The 19,103-nt window shown below is 38.4% G+C and overlaps 1 pseudogene; it reads left to right on the forward strand.

The window, feature by feature from the left end:
- Positions 1–18,770, forward strand: part of LOC130868796 (spindlin-2-like) — a 30,934-nt pseudogene extending 12,164 nt beyond the window's left edge.
- Positions 18,771–19,103: the final 333 nt, after the last annotated feature.

Raw genomic sequence — 19,103 nt, forward strand, 5'->3', positions numbered from 1 at the left:
GACTTGTATGTAATCCTATTTCATGAAGTAGTTCTTTCAACCCCATTTTCTTTAGAAGGATGGCTATCTTGTTCACACTAGATACAGGGAGAGGGACTTGATCCTGCATCAAAGTGATGTAGCAGACTTTGCTGACTTTCTATGAGAAGGCTTTCCATCTCTGAGCAGTGCATGGGTGTTTGGGTTCATAGAAGTTGGGGGCAGTAGACGAAACAGAGGAAGTAATAACTTGGACGAGTATATAAAATAGATTGATTTAAAGTAAGAAAGAAATTAAAAATTTGTTTTTCCCTATCATGAGATCTATGTCTGGCATATTCAGTGTTCTTTTTGAGTAGTGCATGTACACAAATGAACAAATTGGGTACAAATTTTTGTGATCTTTATACTTAGTTTAAAGCATTTTCATACTTTTTCATCTATAGTTTCAGTGTGTTCAGACTGATATTCAGCATAAAATTTGTGATCCTAGAGAAGCCAAATAAGAAGATGAACCCCCCTAAAAACGTATAGTCATTCCCCTGGATAGAGAAAGTAGACAAGATTGCCGGGAAAAAGCTGGGAATTTGTGGGTGAGGTGGCATGGGGCTTAGGAGAAATGGGGTGAGAAACGTGAGAAGGGGAGGATGGGGGGTGCTTGGGGGAATAGGATGTTTGCTATATAAGAAGGTTGGATATGAGAGTAGAGAAATATATATATATATATATATATATATATACATACATACACTAATTAAGGGAGCCATCTTTGGGTTGGCAAGAGACTTGAATGTAGAGGGGCTCCCAGGTGTCTAAGGAGAAGTGCTGAGCTAGTGCCTTGAGCACCTGAGGAAAGCGAACCTGAAATGACCCTATCCTATAGACATACTGATGAATATCTTGCATATCACCTTAGAACCTTCATCTGACTATAGATCGAGATAGAGACACAATTTGGAACAAAGGACTGAACCCTTAAGCTCCAAATGAGGAACAGAAGGAGAGAGAACATGAGCAAGGAAGTCAGGACCACAAAGGGGTACACACAAGCACTGTGACAGTGGACCTGATATATTGGGAGCTCACCAGGGCCAGCTGCTCTGGCACTGAATAAGCATGGGATGAAACTGGACTCCCTAAACATGGCAGACCAAAAAGGCTGAAGAGAAGCAAAGGACAATGGCACTAGGTTTCGATGCTAATACATGAATTGGCTTCGTGGGAGCCTAGCCTGTTTGGATGCTCACCTTCCTGGACCTAGATAGAAGTGGGAGGACATTGGACTTCCCGCAGTGCAGGGAATTTGAACTGCTCTTCAGTACCTAGAGGGAGGGTCCAATGTGTGGAAGGAGGGGAGGGAATAGGAAATGGGGTGGAGGCAGAAACATTAAGTAAAAAAGAATAAAATGAAGGGAAAAAAAGCATTTTCCTATAATCTTCTTTCACAGTTATGTGCTCCAGAGTTAAGGTTACATTTCTCTGCATCCCATTGTGCCCTATCCATAATTTTATGGTTTTTATTGAGTATGCTTCAACGTAGAAAGGCTTCTCTGCCTTTGAGATGTCATTTCAAGGTTCACTAGAGTGTATTGATATGTTTCAATCAAATGATAATAGAGAACAACTCTGATTTCAAGTAATGAATGATGCTTACCTATTCAAGCAAGCCATATTATTGTATATTCTTTCATATGCCTTGTGATTTAGATAGAAAAAGAAATAAAATCAGGAGGTGGGGGCCACCAGAAAGGATTTCTTTGCGTCTCTGTGCTGTAAACAGCAAGCTAGTCCTCTTATCTATGAAGTCCCTGGACAGAAGGTGGTCCTGATCCTGTATGAGTAAATCCATCAGCGAGTTGAGTGTGCTCCTGACTGGCCGGCCGATGGCATCGAAATGGAGCACAGACACTCCCAAACCCCCTATTCTTTGTGGTCATTCTGCAGGAGCTTCTCTCCCCAGTTACTGCCTCTCTTATCTGATTCCATCCCAGCTTGCTCCCAGGCACCCATTCCCTTCTGTGGGGCCATAATATCCCCTTGCTCAGCCTATTTGGGGGCTGAGGATCTTGGATGGTGTGTTGGGTGCAACCAGGCCGGATTTTCTTTATTTCACTCAGTTTGGAAATAGCAAGCTAGTCCTTTAGTCTGGGACTTCCCTGGCCATCAAGTGGCTCTTATCTTGTACCAGAAGATCCATCAGAAGGCAATTGAAGGAAGAGATGAGAAGACGAGCTCCTCCACCAACCTGAAAATCATGATTACACCAGAATCCAATGAACGTACAACAGGAAGACTGTAACCCCCAATGCAGAAGAAATAGACAAAATAGACATTATGAAAATGATAGAGTCCCTTAAACAGGATGTGAAAAACTCCCTTAAAGAAATGGATGAGAATAATAACAAAAAGTTTGAAGAAAAGATTCTGTAAAGATACCCTAGGAAACCAAGAAAAAACAATCAAAGAGATAATGGAAACAGTTCAAGACTTGAAAACTGAAATGAAGGTAAGGAAGAAAACAATAACCAAAGGCCATATGGATATGGAAATTCTCGGTAAACAAACAGAGACAACAGAGACAAGCAAGCATAACCAACAGAATACAAGAGATAGAAGAAACTATCTCACATGCTGAAACACTATTGAGAAAATAAAAACACTGTTGAACAGAAACAGAAAATCTAAAAAAATCTCATCACAAAACATCCAGGACACTAGGGACACCATAAAGAGACCCAACATAAAAATAATAGGGGTAGAAGAAGGAGATGAATTACAGATCAAAGGCCCAGAAAATATATTCAACAAACTTATAGAAGAGAATATTCCAACCTAAAGAAGGATATTCTTATAAAAGTTCAACTAGCATAAAGATTACCAAATAGAATGAATCAAAAAAAATCCACTTACCATATAATAGTCAAAACACAAAACATAGAATATAAAGAAAGAATATTAAGAGTTGCAAAGGAAAAATGTCAAGTAAATTATAAAGATAAACCATTCAGAATTCATCTGACATCTCTATAGAAACCCGGAAAGCAGGAAGCTCTTGGATAGATTGTTACAGAAAGTAAGAGACCATGAATGCAAGGCCAGAATACTATACCCAGCCAACCTTTAGTTCACCATCAATGGAAAATCAAAACTTTCCAGGACAAAAACAAATTTAAATAATATGTAGCCATAAAGCCAGCATAACACAAAGAAATTGAGGGAAAATCACAACTGAAGAAATCAAACAAGGCCCAAATAACTCAGACATCTAGCAACTCTTCACAAATACAATCCAAAAAAGGGTAACAACAAACTCTAACACCAAAGAGTAAAAAAATAACCAGAGATAACAACCATTGGTCATTAATATCACTTAATATCAATGTGTTCAATTCACCTATAAAAAAGACAAAGGCTAAGAGATTGGATGCAAAGACAGGATCCAACATTCTATGGTTTATAAGAAACAACCCTCAACCAAAAAGACAGATATCTACAAAGAGTAAAGTGTTGGGAAACGGTTTTTCAATCAAATAGACCTAAGAAACAAGTGGGTGTGGCTATACTAATATCTAACAAAATTGACTTAAAACTGTTCAACCAGAATGGATGGTGATGGACACTTTTTTCTCATAACAGGAACAATTCGTCAGGATGAAGTCTCAATCCTGAATATCTATGTCCCTAATAGAAAAGTACCCACTTATGTAAAAAAAATTATTAGATCTCAAGGCAGACATCAAAACACACACACTAATAACAGGAGATTTCAAAACAGCTCTCTCCCTAAAGGACAGGGCAATCAGAGAGAAACTGACATGAGAAACAATAGAATTAATGGAGGTAAAAAATCAAAAGGACTTAACAGACATCTATAGAACATTCCACCTAAAGACAAAAGAATATACATTATTCTGAGCATCTCATGGAACCTTCTTGAGAACTGACCAAATACTCGATAACAAAGCAAAATTTCACAGATACAAAGAAAAATTAGTATCCTCCTGTGTCTTATCAGTTCACCATGGAGTAAAGTTAGAATTTAACCGTAATTCTACCCCAATAAAGACTAAAAACTTATGAAAGCTGAACAGTCAACTACTGAACCACAACTGGGTCATAGAAGAAATAAAGAAAGAAATTAAAATGTTTCTTCTAATCAATGAAAATAAAGACACCTCATATATAAACCTATGGAAACTATAAGCAGTACTAAGAAGAAAGTTCATAGCTTTTAGTGGCCACATTAAAAAGTGGAGGAAGTTCACATTAGAGCCTTAACAGCCTAGCTGAAAACTTTTGAAAAAAAAGCACACTCACCCTGTAGGATTAGAAGCCCAGAAGTTATCAACCAGAAGGCTGAAGTCAACAAAATAGGAACAGAGCAAACAATTCAAAGAATCAATGAAAGAATGAGCAGGTTCTTTGCAAAAGTCAACAAGATTGACAAACACTTTTTCATACTAAACAAAAGATAGAGAGAGAATACCCAAATTAATAAGATCAGGAATGAAAGGGGGACTTAACAACAGACACTGAGGAAATTCAGAGAATCATGAGGTCTTTTTACAAAAGCTTGTATGCCACAAAGTTAGAAAATGTAAAAGATATTGACATATTTTTAGATAAGTACCATTTACCAAAATTAAATCAAGAGCAGGAGAACAATTTAAATAGACCTATAAGTCATCAGGAAATAGAAGAGGTCATGAAAAAGCTCCCAAGCAAATCAAGCTCAGGACCAGATGGTTACAATGCTGAATTTTATCAGAACTTCAGAGAAAATATGATATCTATACCCTTAATGTGTTTCACATAATAGAACCAGAAGAGTCATTGCCAAACTCTTTTTATGAAGTGACAGTCATACTGATTCCAAAACCACAGAAAGACCCAAATATGAAAGAGAATTACAGACCAATATCACTCATTAACATAGATGAAAAAAATTCTCAATAAAATTCTGTCATACAGAATCCAAGAACACATTTACAAAATTATCCATTACAATCAATAGGCTTCATCTTAGTGAAGTAAGCCTGGATCAACATACAAAAATCTATCAATGTAATCTATCATATAATTAAACTGAAAGAAAAAGCTATAAGATCATTTCTAAATGCAAAAAAAGAATTTGACAAAATTCAACACCACTCTATCATAAAGGTTTTGGAGGGATTACGGATTAAAAAGATTGTACCTAAATATAATAAAAGCAATATATAGCAAGTCAACAACTACTGTAAAATAAAATAAAGTATATAGAAACTCAAAGCATTCCACTAAAATCAGGAACAAGACAAGGCTGTACATTCTCACCGTATCTCTTCAACATATTTCTTGAAGGTTTAGCAATAGTAATAAGACTACATCAGGAGATCAAGGGGATTTGAATCAGAAAAGAAGAAGTTAAACTTTTGATATTTGCAGATGATGAGATAGTGTACATTATTGACCCAAAAAACCCTACCAAAGAACTCCTACCTTGGATAAATACCTTCAGTGATGTTTCAGGTTACCAAATTAACTCAAAAGAAAAATAATAATTAGCCCTCTTATACACAAAGGACAGAGAAGCAAGGAGGGAATTTAGAGAAACTTCACCTTTTACAGTAGCCACAAATAGCAAATAGTAATGTGTGGTACCTCTAATCAAAAAGTGAGAGATCAATTTGACAAGAACGTTAAAGCATTGAAGAAAAAATATTGAAGAGATTACAAGAAAATGGAAGTATCTCCCATGTTCTTGGATGAGTAGGATCAACATAGTAAAATGGCAATTCTATCAAAGGCATTCTATAAATTTAAGGCAATCCCCCATAAAATTTCAACAAAATGACAACATACCTTGAGAGAACAATCATCAACTTTATATGAAAAAAATGAAGCAGGATAGCCATAACAGTATTATACAAAGGAACTTCTGGAGGCATTACCATCCATAAATACCAACTCTAATTCAGAGCTTCAGTATTGAAAACAGCTTGGTACTGGCATAAAACTAGAGAAGTCGACCAATGGAATTGAAGAGAAGGATATTAACCAACAAACCTATGAATACCTGATTTTGGACAAAGATTCTAAAAGTATATGATGGAAGATAGAAACCATTTTCAACAAATGGTGCTGGCATAACTGGTTGTCAACATGTAGAAGAATAAAAATAGATCCATATCTATCCCATGCACAAAACTCATGTCCAAATGGATTAAATACATCAATATTAATCTGACCACACTGAACCTGATAGAAGAAAAAGTGGGATGTACTCCTCAACGCATGGGCACAGGAGACCACTTCCTACATATAACCCCAGTAGCACAGACAGTAAAGGCAATAATGAATAAATGGTATCACCTTTTCTATACAGAAGAGGACACTGTTATTAAGACAAAATGGCAACCTATTGACTGGGAGAGGATTTCCACAAACCAAGCAACAAAAAAAGGTCTGATCTCCAAAATATATAAAGAACTCAAGAAACTAGACTTTAAAATTCTTTTAAAAAAATCATTTAAAAATGGGGCAGTGAACTGAACAGAGAATTCTCAACAGAAGACGTTCAAATGGCCAAAAGACACTTAGGTCAAGCTCAATCTCCTTAGCAATTAGGAAAATGCAAGTCAAAACAACTTTGAGATACTATTTTATACCAGTCAGTATGGCTAAAATGAAAAACATAAATAATAGCCTTTGCTGGAGAGGATGTGCAGTAAGGAGAACACTCATCCATTGCTGGTGGAAGTGAAAACTTGTGCAACCACTTTGGAAATCAGTGTGGCTGTTTCTCAGGAATTTTGGGATCGACCTACCTTATGTACCAGCAATCCTACTCATGGGAATAAACCCAAGATTTTTTTTCTTTTAGAACATTATTGATAATATCCTGTAATGGAAAACAACCTAGATGTGCCTCAATAGAAGAATGGATAAAGAAAGCATGGAACATATACACATTATAGTTCTACTAATGGTTAAAAAAACAATATCTTTAATTTTGCATGCATATTGATGGAAATAGAAAACCTTACCCTGAGTGAGGTAACCCAGACCTAAGAAGATGAATATGGTATTTACTCACTAATAAGAGGATTCTGGCCTTAAATATAGGATATTGAGCCTATAATTCATGATCAATCATAGAGAAACTAAATAAGAAGTTAAACCCAAAGAAAAACATATAGTTATCCTCCTGGAAATGGAAGTAGACAAGATTGTGAGGTAAAAATTTGGAACTTGGGGATGGTGTTTGTGTGGGTGTAAGGGGTCATGGGGAGAGAGAACAGAGAAGGAAAATTTGGAAAGAACGTTGGGGAATGGAATGGTTGGAATGGAGGATGGGTGGATATGGGAGCAGTGAAGAAGATAATTAGAGCCATTTTAGGGTTTGAAAGTGACTTGAATAAAAGGGGATGGCTGGTCCAAGCAGATTTCCCCTGCTTGTTCTTTGGACAGCTGAGGTGAGGTCTCCTGAACTGGCCTTATCCTATATCCACACTGATGAATATTTGGCATATCACCATAGAACCTTCATCTGGCGATGGATGGAGATAGAGACAGAGATCCACATGGAGCACTGGACTGAGCTCACAAAGTCCAAATGAGGAGCAGAAGAAGGCAGACCATGAGCAAGGAAGTCAGGACCTTGAGGAGCGTGCCCCTCATTGAGACTGTTGGGCTCATCTAATGGGAGCCCACCAAAGACAGCTGGACAGTGATTGATGGAGCATGTGATCAAACCAGTCTCTCTGAATGTGGCTGACAATGAGGGCTGACTGAGAAGCAAATGACAATGGCCCTGGGCAGAGGGGCAAGGAAATGGGAGGAAGTGGTAATTTTAAATAAATAAAATAAATCAGTTTGAACTGAAAAATCAATAGTTTAATTTGATCCAGCACATCAGATATCTTGGGGTGGAGAGCTTGATAAGAATTGTTTTCTGGACTTTAGTTCTGGTATCTCAGTGTGTAGATATAAGCTTTTTTATAATTTTTATCTGAGAGTTGCCACTGTGAACATACGCAAGACTAATGCTTTTTTTCCTTCTATTGTAAGAGTTTTATGATCTTGAAAATTATTGATTGATTGCATAATATAAAACATCTTATCATTTGAAAATGAAAATAGAAGTGACTTTAAAAGACATATTTCAGTAATGCCTCCAAATGTTCCTTTATTGTATGAGATTGTTTTGGCAACCCTGGGTTTTTTTGCTTTTCCATATAAAGTTGATTATTGTCCTCTCATGGTCTGTGAAGAATTTTGATGAGATTTTGATGAGGATTGCATTGAATCTATAGATTTCTTTTAGGAGAATTGACATTTATACTGTGTTGATGCTACCAATCCAAGAGCAAGGGAGATACTTCCATTTTCTGGTATCCTCTTCAATTTCTTTTATTCAAAGACTTAAAGTTCTTGTGAAATAGGTCTCTCACTTCCGTGGTCAGAGTTACCCAAGATATTTTATGCTATTTTTGGCTATCGTGAAAGGTGATGCTTCTCTGAAACCCGTCTCTGCTTCTTTATCCTCCATATATAGGAGTTCTACTGATTTTTTTGGATATAATCTAGTATCCTGCCAGGTTACTAAAGCTGCTCAATTATGTTAATAGCAGCATTATTTGTCAAAGCCAGAACTAGGAAAATACCTAATTTGTGGGCAAATGAATAGATCTAGAAAACACCATATTGAGCAAGGTAACCCAGACCCAGAAAGATAAATATCACATAAATTCACACATAAGTGACTTTTTGATATAAGGCAAACAAAAAACAGCGTACAATTCACAATCACATATTATTGAAGACCTCAATATCAGTGAGAACACACTGAAGAGAAAGTGTTATGTACTCTACAACATATGGGCACAGTAGACCACTCCATATATTATAACCACAGAAGAACAGACATTAAGGGCAACATTGAACAAATGGAACCTCCAGAATATGAGAAGCTTCTGTAAAGTAAAGGACATTGTCACTAATGTGAATTTCCCTGTAAATATATAGACAGAATTTACAGATTATATTAAACACATCAGGGAATCACTCTGCGATGGAGTTGGTTAATCATCAACAGTTTGACAGTGATATGTTTATGATCTCTCCTTTGTCTTTAAAACTCAGAATTGTCAACATGGCATGTTTTCATGTAGATTTCTCAGGATTTTCTCCCACTGGTGGTTTCCTTGAATGTTAGCTAAGTTATGTTTACATAACGGATTCAATCAGTTTTTGCCATGCACTCTCAGCTCCACCTCATTGTCCTGCCCTTAGATTCTAGTTCCAGGCATTTTAGACATCTTGTGACTGTTGCACGGGTGTCTCATGTTCTGCCTAAATGATTTGGGATGTTACTTAGTGTGAGTTTTATCTTCCATCCCTGAGTTCATTGACTTTCCTTAACCATCTTTCCTGGGCCACTGAGCCTAAGTACTAGTGGTTTCCTCCAGTTACTTTTCCATGCTAAGACAGCCTACACTCTCAGTACTACCGTGACTGTGTTTCTGTAGCAAATATTCTTCTCAAGATAAGAAGAAATCTCAGTATTACAATCCTTCTGTTTTTTTTTTGTGTGTGTGTGAGATAAAACACCCATACAAGTTAATGCACACACACTGATGATAGCTCAACTTAGGGGCCATTCTGGGTTGGCAAGAGGCTTATCTCTAGAGTATTTCCAAGAAGGCCATGTGCTGACCCCAATTAAGACCTTGGGCAAGTGAGCAGTGGGTGCCTGCATTCTACCATGTCCCTAGGCTCTTTGGGTGCCTTATCCCATAACCAGACTGATGACTATCTTGAATATCACCATAGAAGTTTTGTTCGGCAAAAGATGGAGATAAAGAAAGGGACCCACATCAGAAAACTAGACTGAGCTTCCAAGATCCAGTTGAAGAGCAGAAGGGGGGAAATTAAGAGCAAAGAAGTCAGGAATACAATGGCTTGATCCACCCACTGAGACACTGTGCCTGACTTAATGGGTGCTCAACAAAACCACCTGGGCTTGAAATGACAGACCATGGGATCAAAGTGGAAGCTCTGAATGTGGCTGACAATTAGGACAGACTGAAAACCCAATGATAATGGAACTGGAATTTGTCTGTACTGCACATACAGGCTTTATGTGATCCTATTATATGTGGATGCATACCTGAATTCCCACAGATCAAGGTACCTGCCCCTCTATTAGAAATGGAGTTGGAGTGGAGAGGTTTAGTTGTTGAGTGAGAAGTTAGTGGGAGGAAGAAATGAAGTGAAAATTTGAAACTTATTTTTTATGAAGTAATAAAAATTCAATAGGAGAAAACCAATGTAGAGATGGGAGCTAAGGAAAAAAAATTCATGTGAGTTGTTGACTCAGACACCAAAGACTTTTTCTGAAAAAAAAATACAGGGATTGAATTGCTTGCACAAGAGTGTGACTCAAGTAATTGGGAAGTTGAGTGTGGGCTTTATATTGGGTCTCCAGGGGGCTGTATACATCTTTGATTGAACTGTATGCTGTATGTTTCTGTGAGTAAATATGGAAGTAACAAGGCTGTGAGGGGTTTTCTGACATAAGTAGAGCCTTGATGATGTCACAAAACCATGGTTTGTGGTAGCAACTCTGTTCCACTCAGAGCACTAGTCTTCTATGAAGGTGCGTTTATTATCCTCACAGTGGCAGAGGAGGACAGTTCAGCTCCTGGGCTCCACAACTGTTCAACAGGCTTTTGGCACCTGAACATTTCCAGAAGATGGAATCTGGAGAGATAGGACATTTTCTTTGGTAAATATGTTTACAATGCAACTAAGACCTCTGTAGTATCAGAAAGTTATCCTCCAAATCTCCTGGGAGTCCACCATTTATGTTGTTACCAGCTCCAATATTTGATAGCTGTGGGGATGGTGAATGCCAGCTATTCTACCCACTTTATCTTTGCTAACAATATCAAATTCATCAATCCACTAAAATGACAAATCTCGACAGCAACCACCCTGTCCCCATGCTTCAGTGACCACGAAGATTTATTTCCGTGTTAACAAGAAGCAGGGTTTAGCCACCCAGAGCAGTGAGTGCCTGACTATCAGGCAGTCCTCAAGTCCCTGTGAGGGAGCGCAGGCCCCTGCTGCTGTGGTTATAGGGTCTGCTGTGCTCTGTGGACCCGCACTGGATGCCTTGTTCTTCCCATTGTCCTGGCTCATTGAGCTCCCAGGTGTCCCTGTATAGGTGCTGAGATGTTCCATCTGGGTGGGTGAGTTTGTGCTATCCAGGGATGGACTCTCCCGGAAGAGACCACAAACGCCCCTCCGCCAGCTCCTGCTGCAATGCATTCTTTACTACACAAGCACACCCCCACCAAGCCTGTCTTGTCTGCAAGGTCCTTTTCTGAGGATCAGCTTCCTGTTCCTACACCAAGGCTACTCACCCAGAGCAGTGAGTGCCTCACTAGCACTCACCCTCGAAAGGGAGCGCCGGCACCTCCAGCTTGTGCTGCTGGGTTGCCTGTGTTCTAATCGACCCTGCCCTACCCCCCACATTCACCCTTTTGTCTGCCGGTCATTGGACTACCAGGCGTCCATGTTTTGGTGTTGAGGAGTCCATCTGGAAGGGAATGGTTCCTGCCCCTAAACTGAGGAGATACACCAAGGGAGTCAGTCACAGCAAAGACTGGACCAAGACAAAAGGCCTCTCCTGGCTGCATTTGAAGGAAGAGATGGGCAGGCACCAATGCAAGGATTCCTCCAACAATGAGAAAGGCAATGTGACATCACCAGAATCCAGGAATCCTGAAATAAGAAGAATTGTACACCCTATTCCAGAAGAATTAGAAGAATTTGACTCAAAAGTGAATTATATGAAAATAATAGAGAACCTCAAATAGGAGGTGAAAAACTGCCATAATCAATTAGAGATTACAAACAAAAAGGTAGAGGAAATGAATAAATCTTTCAAAGATACCCATAAAAACCAAGAGAAACAAGAAAATGCAATCAAACACACAAGGAAAACAGTTCAAGACTTGAGGAATCAAGTGGAAATAATAAAGAAAACACAAACCGAGGGAAGGATGGAGATGGAAAATTTGGATAAAAGAACAGGAACTACACAGACAAGTACTACCAACAGATTACAAGAGATAGAAGAAAGAATCTCAGACACTGAAGGTACCATAGAGAAAATAAACACACTGATCAAAGAAAACAGCAAAACCAATACAAATTCTCATCACAAAATGTTCAGGAAATCTGAGACACAATAAAAAGACCAAACCTAAGAATAATAGGGATAAAAGAAGGAGAAGAAGTACAGCTCAAGGGTCCAGAAAATATTTTTAATAAAATTATAGAAAAAAACATTCCCAACCTTAAGAAAGATATTCCTTTGAAGGTCCAAGAAGCATACAGAACACTGAATAGACTGAATCAAAAAAATCTCCTCATCATATAATAATCAAAACACAAAACATACAGAATAAAAAAATAATATTAAGAGCTGAAAAGGAAAAAGATCAAGTTACCTATATAGGAAACCTATCAGACTGACACCTGACTTCTCTATGGAAATCATAAAAGCCAGAAGGTCATGGAGAGATGTACTGAAGAAACTAAGAGATCATGGATGGATACAAGCCCAGACTACTATACCCAACTAAGCTTTCGCTCACTATAAACGGAGAAAACAAAATCTTCCAGGATAAAAACAAATTTAAACAATACCTAAGCTCAAATCCAGCCTTACGGAAAGTAATTGAAAGAAAATCACAACCCAAGGAGTCCAACAATGCCCACAATAACCCAGACATCTAATGACCCTTCACCAGCACAACTTGAAGAAGGGAAACACACAAACTCTTCTACAAAAAAAATAAGAAAGAAAGAAAAAAAGGAAGAAAGAAAGAAAGAAAGAAGGAAAGAAAGAAAGAAAGAAAATGACCGGAGTTAACAACCACTAGTCATTAATATCACTTAATATCAATGGACTCAACTCACCTATAAAGAGGCACAGGCTAAGAGTTTGGATATGAAAACAGGATCCAACATTCTGCTGTTTACAAGAAACACACCTCAACCACAAAGATAGACACCTACTCAGAGTGAAGTGCTGGGAAAATGTTTATCAAGCAAACGCACCTAAGAAAGTAGCAGGTGTGGCTATACTAATTTCTAACAAAGTTGACTTCCAACTAAAATCAATCAGAAGAGATGGAGAGGGACATTTTTTACTCATAACAGGAACATTCATCAGGATGAAGTCTCAATCATCAATACCTATCCCCCTAATAAAAAGCACCCACGTATGTAAAAGAAACATTATTAAAACTCAAAGCAGTCATCAAACTACACACACTAATAGTAAGAGATTTCAACACTCCTCTCTAACCAATGGACAGGACCATAAGACAGAAACCTAACAGACAAATAAGAGGATTAAGGGAGGTAATGAATCAAATATACTTAACAGACATCTATAGAACATTCCACCCAAATAGAAAAGAATATACCTTCTTCTTTGCAGCTCATGGAACCTTCTCAAAAAAAGACCACATACTCTGTAACAAAGCAAACTTACACAGTTACAAAAAATTATTAGTAACCACCTGTGTCTTATCAGATCATCATGGATTAAAGTTAGAATTCAACAACAATGCTACCACAAGAAAGCATACGAACTCATGGAAACTGGACAGTCAACTACTGAACCACTCCTGGATCAAGGAAGAAATAAAGAAATTAAAGTCTTCTTGAATTCAATGAAAACAAAGACTCAATATACTCCAACATATGGGACACTTTGAAAGCAGTGCTAAGAGGAAAGTTCATAGCATTAAGTGCCCACTTAAAGAAAACGGAGAATGAACACATTGGAGAGTTAATAGCTTATCTAAAAGCTCTAGAAAAAAATGAAGAAGCAGACACACCTAGGAGAAGTAGAAGACTGGAATTAATCAAACTGGGGGCTGAAATCAACAAAATAGAAACACAGAAAAAAATCAAAAGAATCAATGAAACAAAAAGCTGGTTCTTGGAGAAAATCAACAACATTGAAAACCCCTATCCAAACTAATCATATGGCGCAGAGAGAATACGCAAATTAACAAGATCAGAAAAGAAAAGGGAAACATAACCACAGACACAGAGGAAATTCAGAGAATCATTAGATCTTACTACAAAAGCCTGTATGCCACAAAATTCGAAAATGTAAAAGAAATGGACAGTTTCTTATATAAGTACCATATACCAAAGTTAAACCAGGACCAGGTGAACAATCTAAATAGACCCATTAGTCCTGAAGAATTAGAAGTTGTTATAAAAAACCTCCCAACAAAAAAAGCCTAGATCCAGACAGCTTCAAGGCAGAATTCTACCAGAACTTCCAAGACATAATACCTATACTCCTTAAGGTATTTCACAATATAAAAACAGAGAAGTCACTGCCAAATTCCTTTTATGAAGCTGCAGTTATGCTGATACCAAAACCACACAAAGAAAAAAACAAAAAAGAGTACTACAGGCCAATCTCACTCATGAACATCGATGCAAAAATACTCAATAAAATACTGGCAAACCGAATCCAAGAACATATTAGAAAAATTATCCATTATGGTCAAGTAGGCTTAATCCCAGACATGCAGGTCTGGTTCAACATACAAAAATCTATCAATGTAATCATATAAATAAACTGAAAGAAAAAAACCATATGATCATTTCATTAGATGCTGAAAAAGCATTTGACAAAATTTAACATCCCTTTATGATAAAGGTCTTAGAGAGATTAGGGATACAAGGGTTGTATCTAACTATAATAAAAGCTATTTATAGCAAGGTGACAGCTAACATCAAATTAAATGATGAGAAACTCAAAGCTGTTCAACTAAAATCAGGAATATGACAAGGTTGACCACTCTCTACATACCTCTTTAATATAGTTCTTGAAATTCTAGCAATAGCAATAAGACAACATAAGGGGATCAAAGGGATTCAAATTGGAAAGGAAGAAGTTAAACTTTCATTATTTGCAGACAATATGATAGTGTACATAAGCGACCCTAAAAACTCCAGCAAAGAACTCCTACAGCTGATAAACACCTTCCGTAGCGTGGCAGGATATAAGATAATTACAATATATCACTTGCCCTCCAAAACACAAAAGATAAGGGAGCAGAGAGGGAAATCAGAGAAGCATCACCCTTCATGATAGCGCCAAAAAGCATAAAATATCTTGGGGTAACTCTAACCATGGAAGTGAAGGATTTGACAAGAGGTTTAAGTCTTTGAGGAAAGAAATTGAGGAGGATACCAGAAAATGGAAGGATCTTCCTTGCTCTTGGATTGGGAGGATCAACATAGTAAAAATGGCAATTCTACCAAGGGCAATTTATTGATCAATGCAATCCCCATTAAAATCCCATCAAAATTCTTCACAGATCTTGAGAGGACATTAATCAACTTTATATGAAAAAAAAAAACCAGGATAGCCAAAACAATCTTATATAATAAAGGATCATCTGTACGCATTATCATCCCTGACTTCAAACTCTATTACTGAGTTTCCCTATTGAAAACAACTTGGTATTGGCATAAAAACAGAGAAGTCGATCAATGGAACCAGTTAAAGACCCTGATTTTAACCGACAAACATATAAACACCTGATTTTTGATAAAGGAGCTAAAAGTGTTCAATGGGAAAAAGAGAGCATCTTCAACAAATGGTGCAGGCAGAACTTGTTGTCAACCAGTAGAAGAATGGAAATAGATCCATATATATCACCATGCACAAAACTCAAGTCCAAATGGCTTAAAGACCACAATATCATACTGAACACACTGAACCTGATAGAAGAAAATGTGGTAAGTACTCTAATATATGGGTACAGGAGATCATCTGACAAATGTATCTGTTCAACTATGTTCATAGCAGCATTGTTTGTAATAGCCAGAACCTGGAAACAACCTAGATGTCCTTCAGCGGAGGAATGGATGAAGAAAGTGTGGAATATATACATATTAGAGTATTACTCAGAGTTAAAAAACAATGACTTCTCGAATTTTGCATGCAAATGGATGAAAATAGAAAACACTATCCTGAGTGAGGTATCCCAGTCCCAAAATGAGGAATATGGGTTGTACTCACTCATAATTGGTTTCTAGCCATAAATAAAGGACATTGAGCATATAATTTGTGATCCTAGAGAAGCTAAATAAGAAAGTGAACCCAAAGAAAAAAGTATAGTCATCTGCCTGGATAGGGGAAGTAGGCAAGATTGCCAGGCAAAAACTAGGAACTTGCAGATGAGGTGGCATCGGGGTAAGGGGAAATGGGGTGAGAAACGTGAGAAGGGGAGGATGGGAGGAGCTAGGCGGAATGGGATGTTTGGGATATAGGAAAGATGGATATGGGTACAGCGAAGTATATATCCTAACTAAGGGAGCCATCTTAGGATTGGCAAGAGACTTGACTCTAGAGGGGCTCGCAGGTGTCCAGGGAGATGTCTCCAGCTGGTACCTTGGGCAACTGAGGAGAGGGAACCTGAAAGGACCCTATGCTATACTAATGAATATCTTGCATATCACCTTTGAACCTTCATTTGGCGATGGACCAAGATAGCGACAGACACCCAAATTGGGGCAAAGGTCTGAGCTCTTAAGGTCCAAATGAGGAGCAGAAGGAGGGAGAAGATGAGCATTGAAGTCAGCACCATGAGGGGTGCACCCACCCACTGTGACAGTGGAACTGACCTATTGGGAGCCCACCAAGTCCAGCTGGACTGGGACTGAATAAGCAAGGGTTGAAACTGGACTCTCCGATGATGGTGGACAATGAAGACTGATGAGAAGCCAAGGACAATGGCACTAGGTTTCAATCCTAATACATAAACTGGCTCGGTGGGAGCTTATTCAGTTTGGATGCTCACCTTCCTGGACCTAGATAGAAGTGGGAGAACCTTGGTCTACCCGCAGGGCAGGGAATTTGGACTGCTCTTCAGTATAGAGAGGGAAGGGGAATGGAGTGTGGGGAAAGAAGAGAAGGGATGGTGGAGGGGAGTGGAGAGAGGGGGCAATATGTGGGAGGATGGGGAGGGAAATTGGAAACTGGGAACAGGTGGAAATTTTAATTAAAAAAGAATAAAACTAACTAAATAAATAAATATAAAAATAATAATATTCAGATAGAAAAAAAATGACAAAGCTCCTCTTTGTCCAATTCAGATAGAAAAAAAAGACAAAGTTCCTCTTTGTCCATAGGTGTTTTAAAAGATACTAATTATTGCTAAATAGCTGCTGTTGCCCAGACTAATGAGTCTTTCAGGTTGAAGTTGGTTTCACAGTACTCACTTCCAAAATAAGGACACAGAATTGCTTTATGTTATATACATAGATCTGGATCAGAAGACACAATACAGAGAGCCAGTGGACTGGAGTGCCATGACTGGGGCAGGCTGTCTTGGATTCAGCCACCTAACTATTAGCTTGATGTCAAAGGAGAGGTGTGGCTATCCTTCGAAATCTTTGTTATCTGTTCAGATTTTTCTTACTCATATTGGGGATAGGCATACCTTCTCCTCTCATTGACTTAGTCAGTCGGAAAGTAGGATTCTCAGCAGAGGTCATTTGCCTTTGGGCAGCAGGAAATTGTCTCTGGGCAGTAGAGAAAAGCTTGCTAATTGTCCTATTCATCTCTTAAGAGAAAAATATATTTAGGTATCCAAACCTGTTCAACACTATCTTTGTCTACTGCCCCAAAGTTCTTCCAGAAAAGAGTCTTGACCTCACAGTCTCCTCTTCTTATCCTTGCAGGCACTCATGGTAGAGGCCTTGACTTTGTTTCTGAATTAAACAGAAGAGTTCTTTCAACCTAGAGAGTGTGCAGCTATGAAGCCCAAGCACAGAAAGATAGCCAAGAGACAGCGGAACAGGAGGTCAGTGGCCTATCTCAGTAAGTATACAGCCATGATGGAGATGCCTCTTAGTATGAGTTGCATGCCACCTCTCCAGAAGAGGAATGGGTCATCTCTCCAGAAGCAAAACTGAGTAGGCCTTTTGAGGCCCTGGAGAATATTGTCGGCCACAGAATTTCTCATGGCTGGAAGGAAACAAATGAATGAGTCACAGAGTGGAAAGCCATCATTCTAGATCAACTTCCAACAAATCTGCTCTCTATTTGTTGAAGTATGATGGGATTGATTGTGTCTATGGATTGGAGCTTCACAGTGATGAAAGGATTTTAAACCTTAAGTTCCTGCCTAACAACGTGCCATTTCCTCAGGAGACAGACACTCATCTCACAAACACCATAGTTGGCAGAGCAGTGAAACATACATTTGAGGGCACAAATGGCTCTAAGGGTCACTGGAAGGGTCCTAGAGGAGGTGCCAATCATGAAGACCTGGTTCCATATTACCTACAAGAACGATCCGGTCTTGCACATTTATCACCTCCTGGTTGACTACCTTGAAGGCAACCTCCACATCATGCCAGGCTTTATGGAGCAGTGGAATGGGGTGGTCCCAGATGAGGTACAGACCATGAAGACCTGTTTCTACATTACCTACGAGAAAGATCCAGTTCTGTAACTTTACCACCATCTAGATGACTACATTGAAAGCAACCTCCACATTATGCCAGGATGTCTTCCAATAGGGGTGAATTTGCAATGAGGCAGGGACTCCTTGGCAGGCAAAAGTGTGCAGCACAACAAAAAAGACTGAACCCAAAAGATAAGTAAAATTATTTACCTAGTTCCCACCAAACATTCAGTGTATTTTATCAAGTTTGATAATGACTTCCATATCTATGTCTATGATTTGATGAAGATCTGTTAAAGTGAAATTCACAAATTTTGGGTGTCAGACTTAAAACTGTGTTTGGGGAATTATTTTTTTCAGAAATACCTCAGGTCTTCTATTAATCCTGGTATCTTTCCCAATGGAATTTTTTTGTTCTAAAAATAAAAATTTGTGAACATGTTCTATTGCTTGGTCAATGATGAAGTGTCTGGTGGATGGGATATCACAGAAAGACATGCCTCAAAACAAAATAGGACGTATAGTCTTTTCCCCTTGGAGAGGAAAGGATGACAGCAGATGCAGTGTGGGAAAGAGAACAAGGTGGCTGTTTAAGAATCTGAGGAGAGGGGCCAA

Source organism: Chionomys nivalis, chromosome Y, assembly GCF_950005125.1.
Source record: "Chionomys nivalis chromosome Y, mChiNiv1.1, whole genome shotgun sequence".
Lineage (NCBI taxonomy): Eukaryota > Metazoa > Chordata > Mammalia > Rodentia > Cricetidae > Chionomys > Chionomys nivalis.